The following is a 23,250-nucleotide window of genomic DNA, read 5'->3' as shown; positions in this document are numbered from 1 at the left end:
TCAAATACAGTTAGTCATATTAGTGATTTGCATTGCCTTAACTGAGTGTATCATTATTCAGATTTTGCATAGATTGCGTTTTTTTCGTCGTTATGGACAGCCAGTAATGTTCATATACATATATCATTTGGTTTTGAGACTTATATACATCGTGCTAGCTTTGTTAATATAGGGAAATAAATTCACTAACTTTTAATAAACTGGTGTGGTTATTCATGACTGAAAGGTCATGGTGCGCCGAAATATCGACTGTTATTGATTTCTGATGTGTAATTTTGGCCTATTAATTGATTATTGATTGCCGATTACAATAGTTATTGATTATTGATCTAAGTGACCCGACTATTCGAGGATGAGGAGAGCCCGACTCGGCTAAAAGATTCACCGACCTCCAACGTGTCCAGGGACAGGTAATTTATAAGGGCTGGACGTGTTATCAGAGGTATACACCTTTTTCCAAGTAGGGGCCACAATACTAGTCAGGGTAAGTCACAACACAACCCAAATTATCCTGTGCTTATCCTCTGGTAGCTTGGCACTGAGTAGGCAGGCTTAACTTGGAAGGAAATGTGCAAAGTATCTGTGCAATAACTCATATAGTAACACACTGAAAACACCAGAAAAATGCACCACACAGGTTTAGAAAAAATAGATAATATTTATCTGAATAAAATAAGGGTGAAACTCCAAAGTACACAAGCAAAGTTATGAATTTTTAAAGATTAAATCCCCCGAAAGCGCTCAGAAACACAATAGCTCCAACTGGGGCTATCACGGCGTCGCTAACGGAGCCATTCCCAATAATCCGACACCACAGGCACCGGTCATGCGCAATGACCCCCAATGACCCCTAGGTCACAATGACCCCCAGGTAGAGTACCTTTAAAAGCACAGAAATAAAGATGTTGCATGGAGTCATGGATGTGATGCGTTGCTGGAGCCGCTGCTATGTCAGTCCTGTTGCGACACCTGGGGTGATGAGGTGTTGGTTCTGCATTGTGAGGCAGGGGAGACCAGGCATCAGTTCCATCCGGTTGCAAGGGGAGCTGGTGTAGTGTTGGAGGCAAGGCGTCAGTTCCTTGTGCAATGACGGGGTCAATGGATCCAGTCAGTCAAGACGTGATGTGTTGACTTCACAGTGTCGCAATCACACTGCAGGATGTCAGTGTCCGCATCAGACTTGAGTTGCAGGTCATGGTCATTGTGTGCAGTGAGGCCCACAGAGCCAGAGCAGGCAGTGGTGTGGCTTTGGGCAGCAGCGGCAGTGCTGGAGTCACTGGAGTCGATACTGGAGTCGCTGAAGTCAGTGAATTAGCTAGAAGCTTGTAGGTGAAGTTTTTGTTGGCCCTGAGACTCCAAAACAGGAGGCAAGCTAAATCCAAGGCCTTGGAGAGCATTTCTTGGGAAAGCAGAGTCCTTCCAGCAAAGTCAGAGGCCAGCAGGCAGAAGAGCAACAAACAGGGCACCAGTCTGTCTCAGCAAAGCAGTCCAGGTGAGTCCTTTGACAGAGTTCAGGTGTAAATCCAGAAGTGTCTCATTTGGTGGGGTCAGGGACTTAGGCCCATATTTATACTTTTTGACGCTAAACTGCGCTAACGCAGTTTAGATTCAAAAAATTTAGCGCCGTCTAACGCCATTCTGAAGCGCCATGCGGGCGCCGTATTTATGGAATGGCGTTAGCCGGCGCAAGCAGACCGGCGCTGCCTGGTGTGCGTGGAAAAAAACCACGTAGACCAGGCAGCGCCGGCGTAGGGGGAAAATGGCGTTAGGGCGTCTTAAAATGGGGCAAGTCAGGTTGAGGCAAAAAAATCGCCTCAACCCGATTTGCGCCATTATTTTCGACGCCCAGACGCCATTTAAATGACTCCTGTCTTAGTAAAGACAGGAGTCATGCCCCCTTGCCCAATGGCCATGCCCAGGGGACTTATGTCCCCTGGGCATGGTCATTGGGCATAGTGGCATGTAGGGGGGCACAAATAAGGCCCCCCTATGCCACACAAAAAAAAATAAAAAATATAAAAAATTATACTTACCTGAACTTACCTGAATGTCCCTGGGGTGGGTCCCTCCATCCTTGGGTGTCCTCCTGGGGTGGGCAGGGGTGGCAGGGGGGGTCCCTGGGGGCAGGGGAGGGCACCTGTGGGCTCATTTTGAGCCCACAGGCCCCTTAACGCCTACCCTGACCCAGGCGTTAAATAGTGGCGCAAATGCGGGGTTTTTTGACCCGCCACCTCCCGGGCGTGATTTTTGCCCGGGAGTATAAATACGACGCATTTGCGTCGCCGTCATTTTTTTAGACGGGAACGCCTTCCTTGCATCTCATTAACGCAAGGAAGGCGTTCACGGAAAAAAATGACGCTCTTTACTCATACTTTGGCGCTAGACGCGTCTAACGCCAAAGTATAAATATGGCGTTAGTTTTGCGCCGAATTTGCGTAAAAAAAAACGACGCTAATTTGGCGCAAACGGAGTATAAATACGGGCCTTAGTATATATACCCAAAAGTGCCTTTGAAGCGGGGGAAACTTCAAAGAGTGGTTTTGAAGTGCACAAGTTCCCATTTCAGCCCAGACCTATCTGCCAGGATCGTTGTGGGGTGTTATCAGTTTTTTATGTGAGGGTGGGCCACTGGCCTTTGAAGTGTAAGAGAGAGTCCCTCCACCCTTCTTGACTAGGGAGACCCATTCATTATGCATATGAATGCAGATGTAACTGAGTGTCCTGTGTTTATGGTTGTCTGGATGGAATGCATAAGGGGAGCTGTCCTCCACCACAGAGTGGATGTAGATGTGGATTGGATACAGGCTGTAAGGTACAGATGGCAGTAAGTGTCAAGAAACGCCCACTTTATAAATGTGGCATTTCTAAAATAGTAATATTAAATCTATCTTCACCAGTAAGCAGAATTTTCTGTTACCATTCTGGCCACACTAAGCATGACAAAGCTACTCATTCCAGATCAGAATCTACCACTTACAATTGCATGAGGGCAGTTCTAATGCTAGTCTTTGAGCGGAGCAGGTCTCACAGTAGTGGAAAATGAATTTGTGAGTTTTTCACTACCAGGACAAATAAAACACACAGGTACATGTCCTGCCTTTTACTTACATAGCACCCTGCCCTGTGGGTTACCTAGGGCCTACCTTAAGGGGGGACTTTTATGTTGAAACAAGGGGAGTTTAAGGCTTGGCAGGTAGTTGTAAATGCCAAGTCAAAGTGGCAGTGAAACTGCACACACGGGCCCTTCAATGGCAGGCCTGAGACATGGTTAAGGGGCTACTTATGTTGGTGGCACAATCAGTGCTGCAGGCCCACTAGTAGCATTTAATTTAAAGGCCCTGGACACATGTAGTGCACTTTACTAGGGACTTACAAGTAAATTAAATATGCCAATTGGTTATGAGCCAATGGTACCCTTTTTTAGGGAGAGAGCAAATGCACTTTAGCACTGGTTAGCAGTGGTAAAATGTGCAGAGTCCTAAAGCCAACAGAAATGAGGTTAGGTAAAGAGGAGGAGGAAGGTGACCCTTCAGAGAGGGCCATTTTCCAACACATCTTAACATCAGGGTCAAGTCATTCCCACCAGAGAGTGTATTGGAGTTTCTATTGCCAGCAATGCATGTTAAAGGAGATGAGGGTGTGATAAACTGCAAGGTGGACTTAAATCCCACTACACCCTACAGCCCCATCCCAATCTCCCCACCAAAAATAAAGTAACATAATGAGGAGCCGCTGCCAACAGCCAATAGGTCATGGGACCCATGGGTCGTAAAGGTTTGGGAGCCGCTGCATTATAGAATAGATTGAAAGTTATAAACTCTGCAAATATGTTCCCAAATGTTAAATGCTGTAAATCATGTTTTTCATCTCTGGCTTGTTATTTGTGATATTCCAAATACACCCATGTGAAGCATCCTGCATGGTATATTACAAACCTAGCAATCATGTCTCCCTCATTTAGCTTTGCTCTTAGACCATCATCCCGAAGATTCACAACACTCTGCCTTACAAGGGTATCCACTGTAAAAGCTGGTGCAAGGGGCAATATTATGTATACCTTTCAAGGCCTTCATTATCACAGAAGAAACATTTCTATTCAGGCCTGCCATGGCTAGAATCATATTTTACCCTGGTAGATCAACTTTTAAATGAGCCATTATGTTAATTGCCTTATACTTATGCATTATTAGACTCAGAAAGCTCCTTTTGATTACAGTTTTCCTTCATGCTTAGCAGCTCTGCCTATTTCCTTCTGATTGTAAGTCAAATGGCATTTCATGTGTTGTTTAGCTATCTAATGGAAGAAGTTGCTATAATTCACTTGCCATTATTCAAACAATTAGATTCCATACTTTTACAGGTATGTTACTTAAAGATTCAAGAGTTTGAAGATTTGTCTCTGTAGCTTCATATCCATCCTCCTTATTCCTATTTGCATAATCAGCATGACATCTAAGTGTTGAAGTCAGGCCTAGACAGCACACATGCGCTGTCTGCAAAACCTGTTGCGATGAGTAAAGGACTTTGCTCCCATCTGCTGCTACCTGTCGCTTACTATAGATTGATGGCAGTGTCACTCTTGTTTTGCTGCCTCCTAACTGGTTTAGCAGTCAATACGTCACTTCCTGTGCTCGGCTGAGGAGCACCAGCCAAGTACAGTTTAATTATGCCCAAATTGTTTTTCTGTTATTTAGACTGACTATTTTTTTTGTTTCCTTCCTCTCACACGTGGTTTGTTTTCCGTTTTTGCCCTTCACTTGGTCCTTACTTTACATATTCAGTAAATACATGTAATTGTCTCGTGTGTGTTTTGTACATTTTTTGTGTGGCTTTATATATAAACGCCCTCACAAGATCTGTGCAACTCCCTCGCCATCTTCTTCCATCGCAAGATCAGCGACCTCCACGACAGCTTCGGACACCAGACCCAACCAAGCATCACCGAACCCACACCTCCGACCATCACCCTCAACGACTGGACCCACATCAACACCGAAGAAACCAAAACCACCATGAACTCGATCCACTCCGGCGCTCCATCGGACCCCTGCCCTCACTTCATCTTCAATAAAGCCGACGACATCATCGCCCCGCACCTCCAGGCCGTCATCAACTCCTCTTTTTCTTCTGCTACCTTCCCCGAATGCTGGAAACACGCCGAAGTCAACGCACTACAAAGAAACCTACGGCTGACCCGAGCGACCTGAAAAACTTCCGCCCCATCTCGCTCCTCCCCTTCCCCGCCAAGGTAATAGAGAAGGCCGTCAACAAACAGCTGACCACCTTCCTGGAAGACAACAACCTGCTCGACCCTTCACAAACCCGATTCCGAACTAACCACAGCACTGAAACCGCCCTCATCTCAGTCACAGACGACATCAGAACCCTGATGGACAACGGTGAAACAGTCGCCCTCATCCTCCTCAACCTCTCGGCTGCCTTCGACACCGTCTGTCACCGCACCCTAACCACCCGCCTCCGCTCCACCGGGATCCAAGGCCAGGCCCTGGACTGGATCGCCTCCTTCCTCTCAAACCGATCCCAAAGAGTCTACCTCCCTCCGTTTCGCTCAGACCCCACCGAGATCATCTGCGGCGTACCTCAAGGCTCATCACTCAGCCCGACACTCTTCAATGTCTACATGAGCCCCCTCGCCGACATCGTACGCAAGCACGACATCATCATCACCTCCTACGCCGACGACACCCAACTTATACTCTCCCTCACCAAGGATCCCGCCAGCGCCAAGACCAACCTACAAGACGGCATGAAGGACGTCGCAGATTGGATGAGGCTCAGCCGCCTAAATCTGAACTCTGACAAAACGGAAGTCCTCATCCTCGGCAACACCCCGTCCGCTTGGGACGACTCCTGGTGGCCCACGGCCCTCGGCACTGCACCGACCCCCGCAAACCACGCCCGCAACCTCGGCTTCATCTTGGACCCTCTTCTCACCATGACCAAGCAAGTCAACGCCGTGTCCTCCGCCTGCTTCCTCACCCTCCGCATGCTCCGCAAGATCTTCCGCTGGATCCCCGCCAACACTAGAAAAACCGTGACCCACGCCCTCGTCACGAGCCGGCTGGACTACGGCAACACCCTCTATGCTGGGACCACCGCCAAGCTCCAGAAACGCCTGCAACGTATTCAAAATGCCTCGGCCCGCCTCATCCTCTACGTACCCCGCAACAGCCACATCTCCGCACACCTGAGACACCTGCATTGGCTCGCAGTCAGCAAAAGGATCACCTTCCGACTTCTCACCCACGCACACAAAGCCCTCCACAACAAGGGACCGGATTACCTCAACCGTCGCCTCAGCTTCTACGCCCCCACCCGTCTCCTCCGTTCCTTGGGCCTCGCGCACGCTGCCGTCCCTCGCATCCGCTGCTCCACGGCGGGTGGGAGGTCCTTCTCCTTCCTGGCAGCCAAGACCTGGAACTCCCTCCCCACCAGCCTCAGGACCACCCAGGACCACTCCGCATTCCGGAGACTCCTAAAAACCTGGCTCTTCGAGCAGCAGTAACCCCCCCCCTTTTTTTTCCCCTAGTGCCTTGAGACCCGCACGGGTGAGTAGCGCGCTTTATAAATATTAATGTTTGATTTTATTTGATTTGAGATGGACCCAGGTATTGAATCCCTAACAGCAGCTCTCCCTGCATGGTGGGAGAGCTGGTATTACAATATTCACTGCACTCTGGGAAACTCACCCCATAATACTTTGCAGGCACTCCTTTTACAACACATTTTTGTCCACAACTTAGCCTGTGGTGGTCCTAGGACAATGGGACCACCACCAAAATATTCTGAACGATGTGCTCTTTCTATCTTCACACAAGGTTAGAGGAGGCCAAAATCATAACCTCTTCCACTATTCAGTGTATATTTCAATTATCTTATGGCTGGATCTTTTGATTTTACAGCTGAGGGGAGTTTGTGATTTAAGGGTCTTGTTTGTAATAATATTCTGACAGTTCTGCTAAGCCTGCAAATGTGTAATGCACTATGCTCTCCATGGGCTGAAGAATAATAACTGCCCCAAGGCACAACTAATTCAGTTGGCTCCACAGGGACATCTAGCCACAACAAGTGGTATTGTAGCTTCTGCTGTTGATTCTACGGGGACATCTAGCTGTGAACAGTGGAACTGCAACTTCAGCTATTGACTCTACAGGAACATCTAGAAATGATCTACAGCACTACACCATTTTGCCACTTACTCCACAGTTAAATAATATTTAAAAGGCCTGCTAATCCTGAAAATGTGTAATACACTATACTCTCAAGGGGCATAATATATGGTTACACTGCAATGTTTTTTGTCATTCTTTTTTGTGATTATGCCCTGTAGGGGCTGCCTATATGGTTACATGATCATGTTTTTTCCAAATGCAATTTATAGGCCCATATTTATACTTTTTGACACAAACCAGCACCAGCGCTGGTTTGCATACATTTTTTTACCGCCGGCTAACGCCATTCCTACGCGCCAGGCAGGCACCGTATTTAAGGATTGACGTTAGCCGGCTCTAATGACTCTAACCAGGCAGCGCCGTCGTAGGGAAAAATGGTGGTTGTGCGTCAAACAATTGTGCAAGTCTGGTTAGAGTAAAAAATCATGGCTCTAACCGGACTTGCGTAATTTTTTGACACACAACCCCCATTGAAATGACTCCAGTCTTAGCAAAGACGGGAGTCAGGCCCCTTGCCCAATGGCCATGCCCAGGGGACTCCTGTCCCCTGGGCATGGTCATTGGGCACAGTGGCATGTAGGGGGGCCAAGTTAGGCCCCCCTATGCCACTTTAAAAAATAAAGAAATTATACTTACCACTACTTACCTGTACTTACCTGGGATGGGTCCCCCCATCCATGGGTGTCCTCCAGGGGTGGGAGAGGGTGGCAAGGGGTGTCCCTGGGGGCAGGGAAGGGCACCTCTGCACTGCTTCCATAGTCAGAGACCATGGAAGTGAGCCCACAGGCCCCTTAAAGCCTGCCCTCACCCAGGTGTTAAATAACGGCGCACATCAAGCTGTGCGCCGTTTTTTAAGGCCTGCCCCCCACTGTGCGTCAAAATGACGCAGGAGTATAAATAAGGCACACAGGCCTTAAAGTCATTTTTGGTACGGGAACGCCTACCTTGCATGTCATTAACGCAAGGCGGTTTCCCGCTTCCTTAAAATGACGCACATGGAGGAATTTTGACATTCGCGGGGTCGGGCGTCATAGTATAAGTATGTTGTACGGTTTGCACCGCATGTGCGGCAAAATTTTCTGACGCACGTTCGGCGCAGACAGAGTATAAATATGCCCCACAATGTGGTGCTCTGTAAGGTCTGTTAGTATCATTACAAGCTAATGCCAAGTGTATGAGGGAATGCACAAACACAGTATATTACTGATAAAGGTTTAATGTGCGACATGGCTAAATATTTCAGCCATTTCACTGAGGACCTTGTACTTCTCCAGCCGTTTCCGGGTTTGGGGGACATTCTGAGCTTCGGACGTCAGAAGTAGTTCTGGCAGCATTCTGTGACACTGTACTCTGAATGCTTTTGGCTTCACAGGGACATCTAGCCACGACCAGTGGTACTGCACCTTCTGCTGTTGACTGTACAGGGACATCTAGCCATGGCCAATGGTACTGCACCTTCTGCTGTTGACTGTAGAGTAACATCTAGCCATGACCAGTGGTACTGTACCAGCTGTTGACTCTGCAAGGACATATACCCACGACCATTGGTACTGCACCTTCTGCTGTTGACTCTACAGGGACATCTAGTAACAAACTGCGGCACTGCACCCTCATGCCACTGACTTCACAGTTCATTGATATTTAAAAGGCCTGCTGGGCCTGAAAATGTGTAATACACTCTGCCCTGAAGGGGATGATTATATAGTTACACTGCAATGTTCTTTGACATTCTTTTTTATGTGATTATGCCCCTAAGGAGCTGACTATATGGTTACATGACCATGTTTCTTCCAAGTGCTATTTTTACTGTGGTGCTTTGTAGGGGCTGTTCGAACCATTACAGTCTAATGCCAAGTGTATGAAGGAATGCACAAACACAGTTCTGATGAAGGTTAGGGCCCAAATTTAAGGATGGCCTTGCGCCATCTAGCATCATTTTGCTGACGCTAATGTGGTGTTAGATTGCCAAAAACACTACATCATATCTACAAAGTGGTGAAATGCATTGCACCATTTTGTCACCCTTTACACCACATTATGCATGTGCCATGCATAAAGTATGCATAGGGGTAGTTCTGGCACAAGGATGCCTGCAGAAATGGCACAATTAAATCTGCAAGATTTCTTGTGCCATTTTTGGTGTCATTTTCAAAGCCTGCTGAAAACAGGCATTAAAAGGACACACAAATTGGATTTTTTGACGCTAGTGGAGCAAAGTGCCACAATAGCATCACAAATGTTGATGCTATTATTCCTAATACTGGTATGGCTTTATGCCGTATCTTAACTATGGCGCACACATGCTGGCGTTAGGGAGGTGCAGGGGGGCATAAGAAAAATGTCACTTCACAATGTGAAGCTCCACTTTTCTTAAATCTGGGTCTTAATATGCTGCATGGCTAGATATTTAAAAGGTCCCGAAGGCAAGATTGTCATTATCATTTACAATGCCAACAGCTCTGACTCTCGCTAATGCAAGAAATATTGCATTGCCAATGCTTGTTCTTTTTTGTTTTTTCACAAAAAATGCAACTATCAATTTCTTGTGGGGTAGAAACATTATCACTTCCTCCTAACTTAAAACTTCTCTGCATAGTTCATTTGATACAAATAGTTTCTAGTTGACAAACACTTCATACAACTACTGGTCTCATTAATTCCACAGTTTTTGAATTTGGATTTTTGAATTCTGCTTAAGCTTGTAACAAAATAGAGAAATTGTTACCACTTGTGCATTACAAAATAAGTAAGTAAATAAATGTTATAGTTCCTCAATTACACCACTGTTGGTCTCAGCAACTATTGCAGCCTACACTGCAAGCCATGGTCCCTTTAAATATTTTCTTAATTGAAACAAATACCTTGTTGAAAGGCAGTGAATCCCTTATATCTCTACTTTAGCACAATCTAAGGTGCAAGAGATTCCTGTATGGAAAATCATTTTGCTTTATTGTAGAAAATTAACAGTTGAACAAATTAAAAGGTAAAATATGTTGATTCGGTCAGGAGTTAGTGAAAACGTTTTATCTGACATTTTTAAATATGGCAACTCATGGTGCCTGGGGCCAACACCTACAATGCTTAAAATAAAAATTTCAATATAAACACCTTCTATGCCATGTTTCATGCTTTTAACTAAAAATATCAAGTATTTACAATGTTCTCTTAAGCAAAGGTTTTTAGGATATTTGATTCTTGAGATAACCATCTATGGCAATTTGTTTAAAGAACTGTTCTTGAGGTCAAATCCTAAATCTGCTTATTATTCTTATTTGATGGTTTGAGCTTCTTGTTGTAGATATGAAATGGACGCCTTTGAGTTTTAAACATAATTTGAGAAAAGTAGCACTTCATCCAATGTAGCACCACTTTACTTGCACTCCTTAGCGCCCCCCTACCACTACCACGTGGGCGCCGTATTTAACATACGGTGCACACATGGGGCAGGTTAGCAGCAATAGAGTCAAGATTTTTGATGCTATTGTTTTACTGTGGAGAATTAGTACCAAAATGTTGGCGCTCATCCTGCAGAGTACATAGGGGCCATTGAAAACAATGGTATGCCCCTTTAAAAGCCTGCTCTGTACAGGCGTTAAAAATAGACACGAAAAATGACGCAGTGGAATCTCTTAGGGAATGCCACCCTTGCATACATTATGCCTGGTGCAAATCTAGACCAGAGTGAAACCTAAAAATTGTGCATTTGTGGCAATTATGGTTCAGTGATCCATGGCATTCATTTGTACACTCCAATCGGTAGGATCATGACATTTTGCATCACAGGGAGATAACGAATTCCGGGCCAGATTTCCAAGGTTCTAGCGCCAACAGAGCATCACTGTTAGTGACTCTCCGGTGGCGCTATGGACTGCACAGTATTTACTAGATGGCATCAAGCCACTTTTTGTGGCTTAATGCTGCTTTGTAAATATGACCCCTTCACACGTAGCACTTTGCGTGGAATGAGTGTGCAATGGGTGTTGCTGTGGGCATGCCACAGCAACACACATTGCATTTTGACACTGCTCCAGATTTACAAGTTTTCATAAACCTGAGGCAGCACCAAAACCTAAGACCACCCCAGGGGTGGTGTTAGCATGATGCAACAAGGAGAAATGATTTCATTTCTCCTAGTTTTTTTGCTCTTACTATGTGTGCTGCATTCTGCAAATCGTCAATGAAGACTGTTTTTTGTGCAGGAAGGTGTCCCTTACTTCTCAAAAACAATCTCCCCTGCAGCCATCCTTGCACCATAGAGCCAGGGTGGCTGCATTGGCACTCAGCAGCAAATTTAGGGCTGGTGCGGGGTGAAACACAGGGGTGTGCCATATTCTATTAAATACGATGCATTCCTGTGTTTTGAAAATGATGGCGCGTGGCACTGCCAAATTTGGCGCAGCATTGCATGCCTTCATTTTCTCATAAAACTGGGCCTCTGTTTTGTGAGCTCCACATTAAATATACATATTTCATTTATGACGGTACTTTAAAGATGCAGGCTGTCATCTTTGGAGGCTGACCGTGCAATCAATTATCCATTATAACTGAGTATCATCTGCATAATGTTAGCAACAGATTGTGTTGCTGTGCAGAAGTTCACCTAGTTCTTCAATGTGAAGTTTCAAAATATGGAATGATGATCAATCCCTGTGGTACACTAAAGGGTGATAGAAGGATTTCTGAGAATGGATTGCCAATTTTGTATTTGTTTCTGTGGTATAATCTGAAACAGTTGAGAGCAGTGTTGTCAAGGCCAATTTTCTCCTAAAAAAGTGTAAAGAGAATGCCATAGTTAATCGTATAAAAAGCTGATGACTGATCAAAACAAATCACTAATGGGCATGTGCTTCTTTTCTTAGTCAGATTAACAATGAAGATAATGTTCCTGGGAAGACTTAAGGCCTGATTTAGATCTTAACAGTAATGGTTCCACCTTCGGTTTTCTGTCTGAAAACCCATCAGCGGCCATGATTGTCTGCACGCTCTATTTAGATGTTAGCAGTATCACCACCAAGAATCTGCATTTACGACGCCATAAGCAAAAGTGGCTGGCGGCAGGACTCCAGCCCCTTTTGCAACCGAGTTAATCACAATGTGCCTGCCTGCCAACTCAACTGAGGTGGCTAAACCTCCACACCTGAGTTGGTGGATTGGTTGAAATAAAAGGACAAAGCTCACCCTTCCCATTTGCTACCACCATGAATCCAATAGCACAGGTCCTGCCGGTGCTGCTCCTGGACGAACACGAAAATCAGCCCAGTCGTTGCTGGAACAGAAGGTAGGTCACTGTTTTACCTATCATCCTCAGAATTGTCACTGTAAAGTAGTACTGGAATTGAGTATGTTTGACAAAATTTGGCAAGCAACACTATGATGGTGTGCAATCCATATGTGTGTGATGTCATACTTAAACATTTTTATCATGACATACCTCAAGATATTAGTAGCACCTAACCAAATCTGACACAAACGGCCTTCATGGCAATGGACACCTACACAAAAAGTCACAGTAATCCCAGATAGAAATGTGTACATACAGTTGTGTGCAATATTTTCCCAATAAATTCCATATCATAAACATAAACAGTATATCCAGTAGGAACTACTCAATCCCATGATAATGTAACAATTTCAGTATAGCACGCTACAAGTGGGTGTATGTAGAATGTACTATGAATCTTACCTTTAAACTGAAAATATGTCAGAGATGTATGAAGGTCACATGCCTCCTTGGAGTGTGCAATATATGACAAATATTAGATGTCATTTAACTGTATAGTGCCAGGTTCCCTGTGTAATGCATATTTGCTTATTATTGACACATCATGTCAAAATAAACACACAAGCATGCTCCAGTCACAATAACAGAAACACATATAGGATTGGAGTAAGTGTCCAGTAACATGATGAAAATGAACAATAACATGTCCATCACAAATGTACAACAATCATGTATGCATTTAAAAACATATCTAAAATATACGACCTGTGCTGGTCACTGTCACAAATGAAAGTAAGTGCATGGCACACACATTAGCAGAAATAAAATCAAAAGCAAACAATTAGTAACAATCATAAAATATTGCCAGGACAAAGGTATACTCAAAGTAAAGTTTCTGTATAATAATGAGCGGACTATCTGAAAATATATTGAAGATACCTGGCAACAAAAACAGCTATGGCTTTGCCCATAAAGTCCAGAGACTGGGTTGCATGCCCATTGCTAGCCTCCTACTGTCATTGTCAAAATACACCTCCTTTAGAAGGGGCATCTATAGGGCAGAGAGCAGGCACCTCAATTATGTTTTTGGGGGAGGGGGTCCTTGGGTTTGGGAGGGGTAGGTTTGGATTTGGGAGGAGTGGTTTTTGGATTTGGGAGGAGTGGGTTTGGATGTGGGAGAGTGGGTTTGGCTTTAGAAGGGGTGTGTTGGGCGTGGAACGGTTTGGCTTTAGAAGTAGTGTGTTGGGCGTGGAACGGGTGAGTTGGGTTGTGGAAGGGGTACCTAGACGTTTGGGAGGGGTGGTCTGGGATAAGGAAGGGGTCAGTGCCACAGCAAACATTAGGTCCTCATTGGGAAAACAGGTAGGGTGTTCAGGAGGAATTTTGGTTTGGGAGGTAGAGGGAGTGGCAGTGTCCATTGTGCATGTGTCTGTTGATGGTGTGGGTGCCTGAGGGTCTGGTGTATGTGGTGTATGTTTTGATTAGTATTTTTACTGTGTGTCTGTTGTGTGGGTGAGTGTTGGAGTTGGTGTGCAGTATGTATGCTGTGTGTGGTTGTGGTGCCTATGGATGTGGATGTGCAGGTACATGGCTGTATTGTGGTGGGAGTGCTGTTTTCGGGTGTGCTGGTGTTAACTGTGAATGCTTTTGATGTGGTGGTTACGGTATGTGCGGTGTACTGGTAGTGAGTGTTGGTGTTTTTGTTGTGGTGGGTGTGGTGTCTGTCTCTATGCTTGTGGTTGTCATGGTGGTAGAGTGTGTAGTGACAGCATGTGCGTGTGAGTGTGTTTCTTGTTGTGTCTGTGTGAGGATGTGCTGCTTGTGTGAGTTTTAGTGGGTGTGTGTAAAGGTGTTCATGTGCTGTGGAAAGGGCTGGGAAGAGGGATTTGGGATGAGGAAGGGGTGAGAGTTGGGGCACGAGGTTAGGCTGGGTGGGAGACTGTGGTCAGTGAGGAAGCCAGTCCCTGGAATGACCAATGTAGGCCAGACAGGGCACTGTGAATGTCATCCAGGTAAACTAACATTTGAGTATTCTGACCAGCAAGACCCTGGGTGGCATTCAATAGTGTGATCTTGCCTACAGCAATGATCCGCAAAAGATCAACAACCTTCCAAGTTAGCGAAGCCTGTGAGACAGGGTAGGGGGTGCCTTCAGCAAACCTGACACCACCCCTTTTAGTGGAGCCGCTAAGGCCAACTGAAGGGAAGCAGGAGATAGGGTGGAGATTGAAATATGCGTGGCAGACGATGCAGGTGGAATAGTTGCACTAGGGTCTGCCACCACTAGGGACTGGTCATCTGTAGAGGCCTCTGAAGATGATGATGAGTTGCTCATGGCCTCCCTTCTAATTTCCTCACCCCGTGCAACTGGGTCCCTCGGTGTCTGTGGTGTCTGTACTAGGACCACAGTGCCCAGCATCTTCCCTACCAAAATGGTCGCTGTCACCTTCACCTTAACCAGATGATGCTGTAAAGAGAGATACATCAGTTTATACTGATTTCTTCCTTTGAAGCAGGTAAACTTCAAAGGAAAGTCTTTGCAGTGCAAAAGATCCTGCCTTTCCTGCCCTGGTCCCAAACACACTAGGGGGTTGGAGACTGCATTGTTAAGGACAGGCTCAACTCTAAGCAGTTGCAAGTGTCAGCTCCTTCCACCATTTTAGCAGAGGAAGATCCATCAAGATATGTAGGGCACACCTCAGCTCAATTTGTGTTACTGTCTAGAGTGAATTCACAAACAGCCCAACTGTTATCCTGACCCAGATGTGTATTCTACTGCCATGCAGAGGCATAGGATGGTTAAGTAAGAAAATGCCAAGTTTCTAAAAGTGGCATTTTCAAACACACCAGTTACAAATCACCTTCACTAAAAGATGTATTTTTAGACCCAAAACTCCAATCCCTACCTGCTCCCAAAGGGAAGTTACACTTAAAAGATATTTCAAGGGAATTCCCATGTTAGCCTATTGGAGGTATAGGCAATAGTGAAAACCAATTTGGCAGTTTCACTATCAGGACATGTAGAACAGACCAGTACATGTCTTAGCATTTAAATATACAGCATGCATGGGACTACTTGGAGCCTACTTTAGGGGTGCCTTACATGTTCTTGAAGGGAAGGTTTGGGTCTGGTAAGTGGGTGCATTTGCCAGGTTGACATGGCAGTTTAAAACAGCAAACACTGCAAAGGCAGGTCTGAAACATGTTTGCAGGGCTACTCATGTGGGCAGCACAATAATCAGCCCTGCAGGCCCACTAATGGCATTTGATTTACAGACCCTGGGCACGCATGGTGCACTGTACTAGGGACTTACAAGTAAATCAGATATGCCAATCATGGATAACCAATCATAATTACAGGGAGCACTTACACTTTAAGACTGATCAGCAGTGGTAGAGTGCCCAGTGTACCAAAACCAGCGAAAAAAATCCATCATCAGCAAAAAATACAGGACACATAGGCAAAAGGACAGGGGAAACCATGCCAAGGATGCCAGATCTAACACCCCTTCCCCAGCTGGGAGTGGGAAGTATTATCCAACCTCATGGGAGTTCTCATCACTAAAGTGCAAGAATCTGGAGAGACCATCAGCATTGAAGATTTCGGTAACAGGACGGTGTTCCACCGTAAAGTCCATTCCCTGGAAGAAGATGGACCACCTCAATAGTTTTGGGTTCTCATCTCTCATCTGCATCAACCATCTGAGGGGCCTGTGGTTTGTCTGAACCCAATAGTGAGTACAAAACAAATAAGGACTTAGCTTCTTCAGCGCCCAGACCACAGCAAAAGCTTCTCTCTCAATTGTGTCCCACCTCTGTTCCCTGGGGAGTAACCTCCTGCTAATGAAGTCTACAGGCTGATCTAGGCCCTCTTTATTTAGCTGGGCTAGAAGTGCCCCCACACCATGCTTTGAAGAGTCTGTATGCACAATGAATTCCTTGGAGAAGGCAGGTGCCTTCATCATGGCTGCCTTCAGGGCATCAAAAGCGGTTTGACAAGCCTCAGTCTTGATCACTTTTTTGGGCTGCTTCTTGGAAGTAAGCTCTGTCAAGAGGGCAACAATGGTGCCATAGCCCTTGACAAATCTCCTGTAATAACTGGTGAGACCTAAAAAGGCTCTCACCTCTGTCTGGGTTGTGGGGGTTCCCAAGCCAGAATAGTGTCAATCTTGGATTGTAGGGGTGCCACATGCCTGCTCCCCACCTGGTGGCCCAAGTATACCTCCGACCCCTGCCCTACCTGGCACTTCTTGGCCTAAATAGTGAGGCCTGCCTTCTGCTGGGCCTTTAACACTTCCCAGAGGTGATGAAAGTGATCCTCCCAGCTGGAGCTGATCACTGAAATGTCATCTAGGTAGGCAGCACTGAAATCCTTCAGCCCAGCCAAGACCTGGTTGACCAACATCTGAAAGGTGGCAGCAGTGTTTTTAAACGCAAAGAGCATGACCTGAAAGTGGTAGTGCCCCTCTGGTGTTGAAAACATGACCTCTCTTTGGCCCCTTCGGTCAATGCAATCTGCCAGTAGCCACAAGTTAAGTCAAACGTGCTGAGGAACTTGGCAACTCCGAGCCGATCTATAAGCCCTAGAGATGGGGTGCACATCAGTCTTAGTGCCGGCATTGAACCCACGGTAGTACACACAGGGCCATATTTATACTTTTTGACGCAAAATTGCGTAAAAAATATTACCGCCGCCTAATGCCATTTCTTTGCACCGTGCGGGTGTCAAATTTATACTTTGACGCATGGCGGCACAAACCACAGGTGTAAGTCATTTTTTTTACGCACACCGCAGTGCCACGTCGTAAAGGAAAACAACGTTAACGCGGCGGAAATGACTGTGGCTGATTTATGACACCGTCAAGCGGATATGCGGCGTTTTTTGACGCAATAGCGTCAAAATTTCCCACAAACACAGCCATTTCAGCAGGTGAAAGCCAAAATGGATTCCAGATGCCTGTACAGACCCCAGGAAGATGACAACCGACCAGGAACCAGCCAGGAGGTCCCACACAAGAACCAGGACAGGGAGAAGAAGAAAAGAAAGTGTCGCTTCACTGCAGAGGAGCAGGAAATCCTGGTAAAAGAGGTGACGGAACACCAGCACCAACTGCTTGTCACCTCAAAGTTGCTAATCAGTAGAAGAGAGGCTATATGGCAACAAATTGTTGACAAGATTAACAATGTGGCAGAAGTACGTAGAACAGTCATCGAGTGCACGAAACGCTGGCATGGCTTCAAGCGCAGGACCAAGGAAAAGATGGCCAGGAACAGACAAATGTTCCAGTCCTGTCAATTGTGAACACCCATAGTTGCCGCAAACATCAGCCAATGTCATCAACATTAGGAGCTACAAAGCACTAAGGTCATACCCATGCAGCATCTGTCAGGGTCCATCCTGTGCCTGGGTCACAATGCAACATCCCAAATGTCATACTGCTCAGACAACAGCATTGAGGGGGAGGACACATTTAACTGGTCACTGAAATACACCTGCACAGTCAGAGGAGGAAATAGGACACTGCTACGACAATCAGGGCAATCCAATCTCGACACATTCCCCAACATCAGCTGTACACATTTCCAATGCTGACATCCATATTGTGCCATAACAATGCTATGCATAGTATACGCTTCATTTCAACTACATATAAGTGGATGTGAATGATCAGAGCATGGGGCAGGTCCAGATTGTTAAGTGTGCTGCTAGTGCCATCAGAGCACCCACAGCCAGTGAAAGGTCTCACCATGAGAATGGATGTAGACAGAGGGTTGAGTAGGACAAGAAGGTGGCAAATCACTATTTGGCCGAAACCAACACCTAGAGGAGATGATGCCGACAATTCTAGTAACTTCCCACAATACATGTGACATGCATGTGGGGCATAGGCCTGGGAGAATGCCCATCTGAAGGATTGGATCAATGAACAGGAGACAAGATCACTATGTGAAATCATCACAAGGCAGGCATGTCACATCACTAATGCCACAACACAGACACACTCATTGTACCCCATTTCATTGCAGAGGACAATGGATCTCCTGTGGATATGCCTGTCCAGGACTACCCTAATGACATGGATGACGAGCTGACAAACATCAGCCACCAGACCCTCCAAGATGTCCTTGGAACCCTCCAGACCCCACCTTCAGTCACAAGGAGGAGCACAAAACAAGCAGCCATCACAGAGGAACCACCCACCAGCCCAATTGTAAGACCTGCCAGCTCCAATACAGCTGAGGACTCAGATGACACAGGCACCAGCTTTGAGAGAACTGTAGTCGGAGTACAGCGGGAGCTGGCCAAGGAGGTGCGGTTAGGATGCAAATGCAAACTATGGCAGCCAGCCTAGAGGGGGTGCGTTCGTGCATGATATCAACTGAAGAACAGGCAGCAGCCATGCAAGGGCGAACAACTATCTTGCAGGAAGTAGAAAAAAGGCTGAAGGAAATCAGCACAGCCGTAATACAGTTGACCCAACACCTACAACAGCAATCCTGTCAACTCGTGCACAAATGCAACATTGAACCCCTCAGGGCTGACCTGGCTGCCTACCATCATGATGTGGCTACTATTCTTAAGAACCAGCAGATCCTCCTTGCAGCAGTACTGCCCTTAAGACCCTCACAGGTAGCAGCTACCGGGATGTCTGACTCCACGTCTTCAAACACTGAGGTGTGTGTTGCCCCTTCACAACCCCCACCACCAAGGACAGAGGAGGGAACAGACACTTCAGAAGAAGAATACATGGAACAGATCACCTTCACACAGACAAGACCCGGAAGCACTAGTCCCTGCCACATGGCCACCTATTACCAAGGTCCTGTGCTTTGCAACATGCCAGTCTTGCAACAACTGTACTCAACGACTGTTCTGCAAACCACTGTATATCTTGTCAGCCTGCCTTGTGATTGTCTCTCACTTACTCATTGGCAAATCCTGTCCCTCTGCACTGTCTGACACATCACCCCAGCATGTCAAATGCATTGTCCTTTAGCACTTGTGTAGGATCACATTGGAAGATGTCACTATAAAGGACTCACAATCATGGACAATGTACATATAGCACTACAGCACTTTTCAATAAATAGCACTTACACAACCACTTTGTCTCTGTGTAATGTGACACATCAACCGTGCAGTAGACCACTGAATTTTGCCTCCTGTCAAATTACATAGATTGTCAATACAACTGTCTTGAAATAATGTAGTCTGTTAACTATGCACAGTGGCCTGGATTCTACCATACTCTGCCCTTCTTGAGGGTAATATCTGATGAAAAGAGAAACTATACACCTTAATGCTGTTTTGGACAGAATAATGCTTCCTCAAGGGAGATCTTAGCCATTAAATAGTGCCTGCAAAATGTTGCCTCCATGCAAAACTAACACATATAACATTGCCCACACATCTAAGTGAACAATCACCAAACTGCATGAATGGAGGTGTCTGAGTTTATACCTAAATAAGTATTCATGCTGAACAGTGTAACAAATGATCTATGTGATTCATGAACACGATACTATCAGACTGCAGTCAGACATAACACAGTGTTCCCAATACCAAATCTGGGAGCACTGTATGTGACATTGAAAACATACTTATAGAAAAAAACACGTTGGGATCCATAGTAACTGTGATTGGTGGTTGCAATGAATGGTCTAATCTTTGCAAGGTTGCTTTGGGGTAGCTGCCAATGTTACAGCTAATTTGGGATGTGTTTGTAGCATAGGACACAAATTGTAATACAAAAGAAATCATGCACACTCATGGCAAGGCCCTTATCTACAAGCATGTCACACATACTGTAAAGGGTTTACTACATATTTATGAAACTGTAAAAACAGAAGAGAAAACTTGGGGAAAAGCATTACCTACCCTAATATACCCTAACTACTCAATACCCACAACTGTCCCTAACTAACCTAAGCTAAACTTGCTTATCACATTTAACAAAACTTTCTAAACATCAATCCCCCACCCCCCTTATGAGACGGGACACATGGAGGACAACAAATACTAACCTAAACACATAGGGGGTCATTCTGACCCTGGCGGTAAATACCGCCAGGGCCGGGGTCGGCGGTAGCACTGCCAACAGGCTGGCGGTGCTCCGCCGGGCATTCTGACCGCGGCGGTACAGCCGCGGCCAGAAGCGGAAAGCCGGCGGTGTACCGCCGACTTTCCGCTGCCCATGGGAATCCGCCATGGCGGCGCAGCTTGCTGCGCCGTCATGGGGATTCTGACACCCCATACCGCCATCCTGTTCCTGGCGGGTCGCCCGCCAGGAACAGGATGGCGGTATGGGGTGTCGTGGGGCCCCTGGGGGCACTGCAGGGGCCCCCGTAAGAGGGCCCCACAAAGAATTTCAGTGTCTGCTTTGCAGACACTGAAATTTGCGACGGGTGCAACTGCACCCGTCGCACCTTCCCACTCCGCCGGCTCCATTCGGAGCCAGCTTCCTCGTGGGAAGGGTGTTTCCCACTGGGCTGGCGGGCGGACTTTTGGCAGTTGCCTGCCAGCCCAGTGGGAAACCCAGAATGACGGCCGCGGTCTTTTGACCGCGGTACGGTCTTCTGGCGGTTCCCGCTTGGCGGGCGGCTCCCGACGCTGCCAAGCTTAGAATCAGGCCCATACTATCCTATACTAAACAAATATATATATATATATTTTTTTTATTTCTTTTTTTTTTTAACACACAAGAACCCCACTATTGCCCCCCACCCACACACTCAAAAAGAAACATTAGAAATAATCAGGACTCCCCACACCCCACCCACTAACATTAACTAAACTAACAGCCTATACTAACCTAACACTAAGGGGGTTATTCCAACTTTGGAGGAAGTGGTAATCCGTCCCAAAAGTGATGGTAAAGTGACGGATATACCACCAGCCGTATTACGAGTCCATTATATCCTATGGAACTCGTAATACGGCTGGTGGTAAATCTGTCACATTTGTGACGGATTACCACCTCCTCCAAAGTTGGAATAACCCCCTAAGCCCTCGAAACCCACAAAGTATAAGCATAAGGAAAGAGGAGGGAGGGGAGGGAATCATGTCCGTCAACATGTCTATAGGTTGGCCCTCTGGAGGGTCCGCTTGATTGACTGCACCCGCTGGTTCGCATGTCACACATCTTGCCACAGGCGACTAATTTTTCGCAGGACACGGTCCAATTTATGCTGCATTTCAAGAAAAGCATCAGGGTCAATAGCTGCACCTTGGTGGTCTGGGTGCCAGCTGAGGAAGTGTGGGGCCGTGTAGTGTCCATGTCTGTGGGCTGCCCTGCAGGTGGTGCTGTCCTAGGGCCTGGAGCACTTGCTGATGTGGTTGCCGCAATGGTCACAGCTGTTGGTGGTGCCACCTGGGTGGTAGTGGTGGTGGTGCTGGTGGTGGCTGTGGTGAGCAAAGAAGGGCTGCCCTGTTGGAATGCCCTCCAGGCTCCAGAGGCCCGTTCGTGCCAGTATCTGCAGGCCATCCTTCTGTACCCAGACTCTACCTGAAGTATATGCTGATACCCCATTGCCCGCCTTTGGAATTCCCGCACCTCGATGGGTGTCATATTTGCAGCTGTGAAGACAAATCGAAAAAATAACATTAGGAACTTCATTGTGTGAAATGGCACAAGAAGTAAATCAGACAATACATCTACTGTACTTGTAACAGCTCATATCATCATACAGATCATTGAATCTCCCTGAGGAAGTACATGGCAGGCCAGCCCACAAAGGTTCTATCACACATAGCATATCCAAACCCTACAAGATGGGTAACAACTGGCATGTTTTGGCATCATAGTTCTGCCAGTTGTCAGCTAACAATCATACAGCACATCCTCCGCCAATGCCAGGGCTACAAATGTCATTGTACGGGATGGAAATCTAGGGCCACATGATCTGCCATTTGTAAATGGACTTGCTAGTATAGTACTCATGTGGGAAAAATGGTTGTGTATACTAGGCTCAGACAAAAGATTCACTGATTTTCATGTCTGTGTACCAAACTTGTATCATCAGTCCAAGGTACACTATTCACAAGCCCTCGTCTGTGTTCGAGGGTGGGGTGGTGGACTAGCAACTAACAATTTCAAACAAAATAGACACCCAGGAAGCTTATGAAAGCTGGACATGTGTTTGGCTCTACACACACACCACAGGTAAGGTGTATCTACAAATAGGAGACAGCAAACCCTTGACCAATCCCAGCACCACACATGTCTGGAAATGCAGACCTTTGTCCACATCATATACTTCCAGTAAGCCATGACTTACAACTAACACATAGATGCAAGAAAACCCCTAGCTATGATTTGCATGCACACCTAGGCCTTTGCACTCAAGTGCCACATACTCGTAGCACTACATGTGGAGCTACATGCTGCTGGGAAGTTCAACCTACAGTTTAATAAGTACATTAGTGAATAGGGAAGCCAAAGTCTGTGGGTAAGCATTTAGCAGCCCCATTCTGGGAGAATGTGGGTCTGACAGGCTGACTAAATCACAGATTAGGTCCAGCGCGACTCTTGCTGATACAAGTGTTATCCACATAACTCATTCCCATTCACATTGCGGGCCTACAGGACTGACCTAGAATCCCTAAATAAGACAATAGGATAAGCATTGGCCAACTATAAAATGGTGATAAAATGAAATCCCACTCATGGAACAAGACAAATGATGGGCCAGCGCATCACACCTTGCTATGTGTTCAACACACAGGAGTCCATCACACATCACCAGGAAACACAACACATGACAGATATATCAACACTTACTGGAGTTGTCTGGGTCCTCGAATGAAGCCACCTTGCCCACAGTGTATGGTGCGGG

Source organism: Pleurodeles waltl, chromosome 2_2 (genome assembly GCF_031143425.1).
Source record: "Pleurodeles waltl isolate 20211129_DDA chromosome 2_2, aPleWal1.hap1.20221129, whole genome shotgun sequence".
Lineage (NCBI taxonomy): Eukaryota > Metazoa > Chordata > Amphibia > Caudata > Salamandridae > Pleurodeles > Pleurodeles waltl.
Note: the sequence above shows the minus strand (reverse complement) of the source record.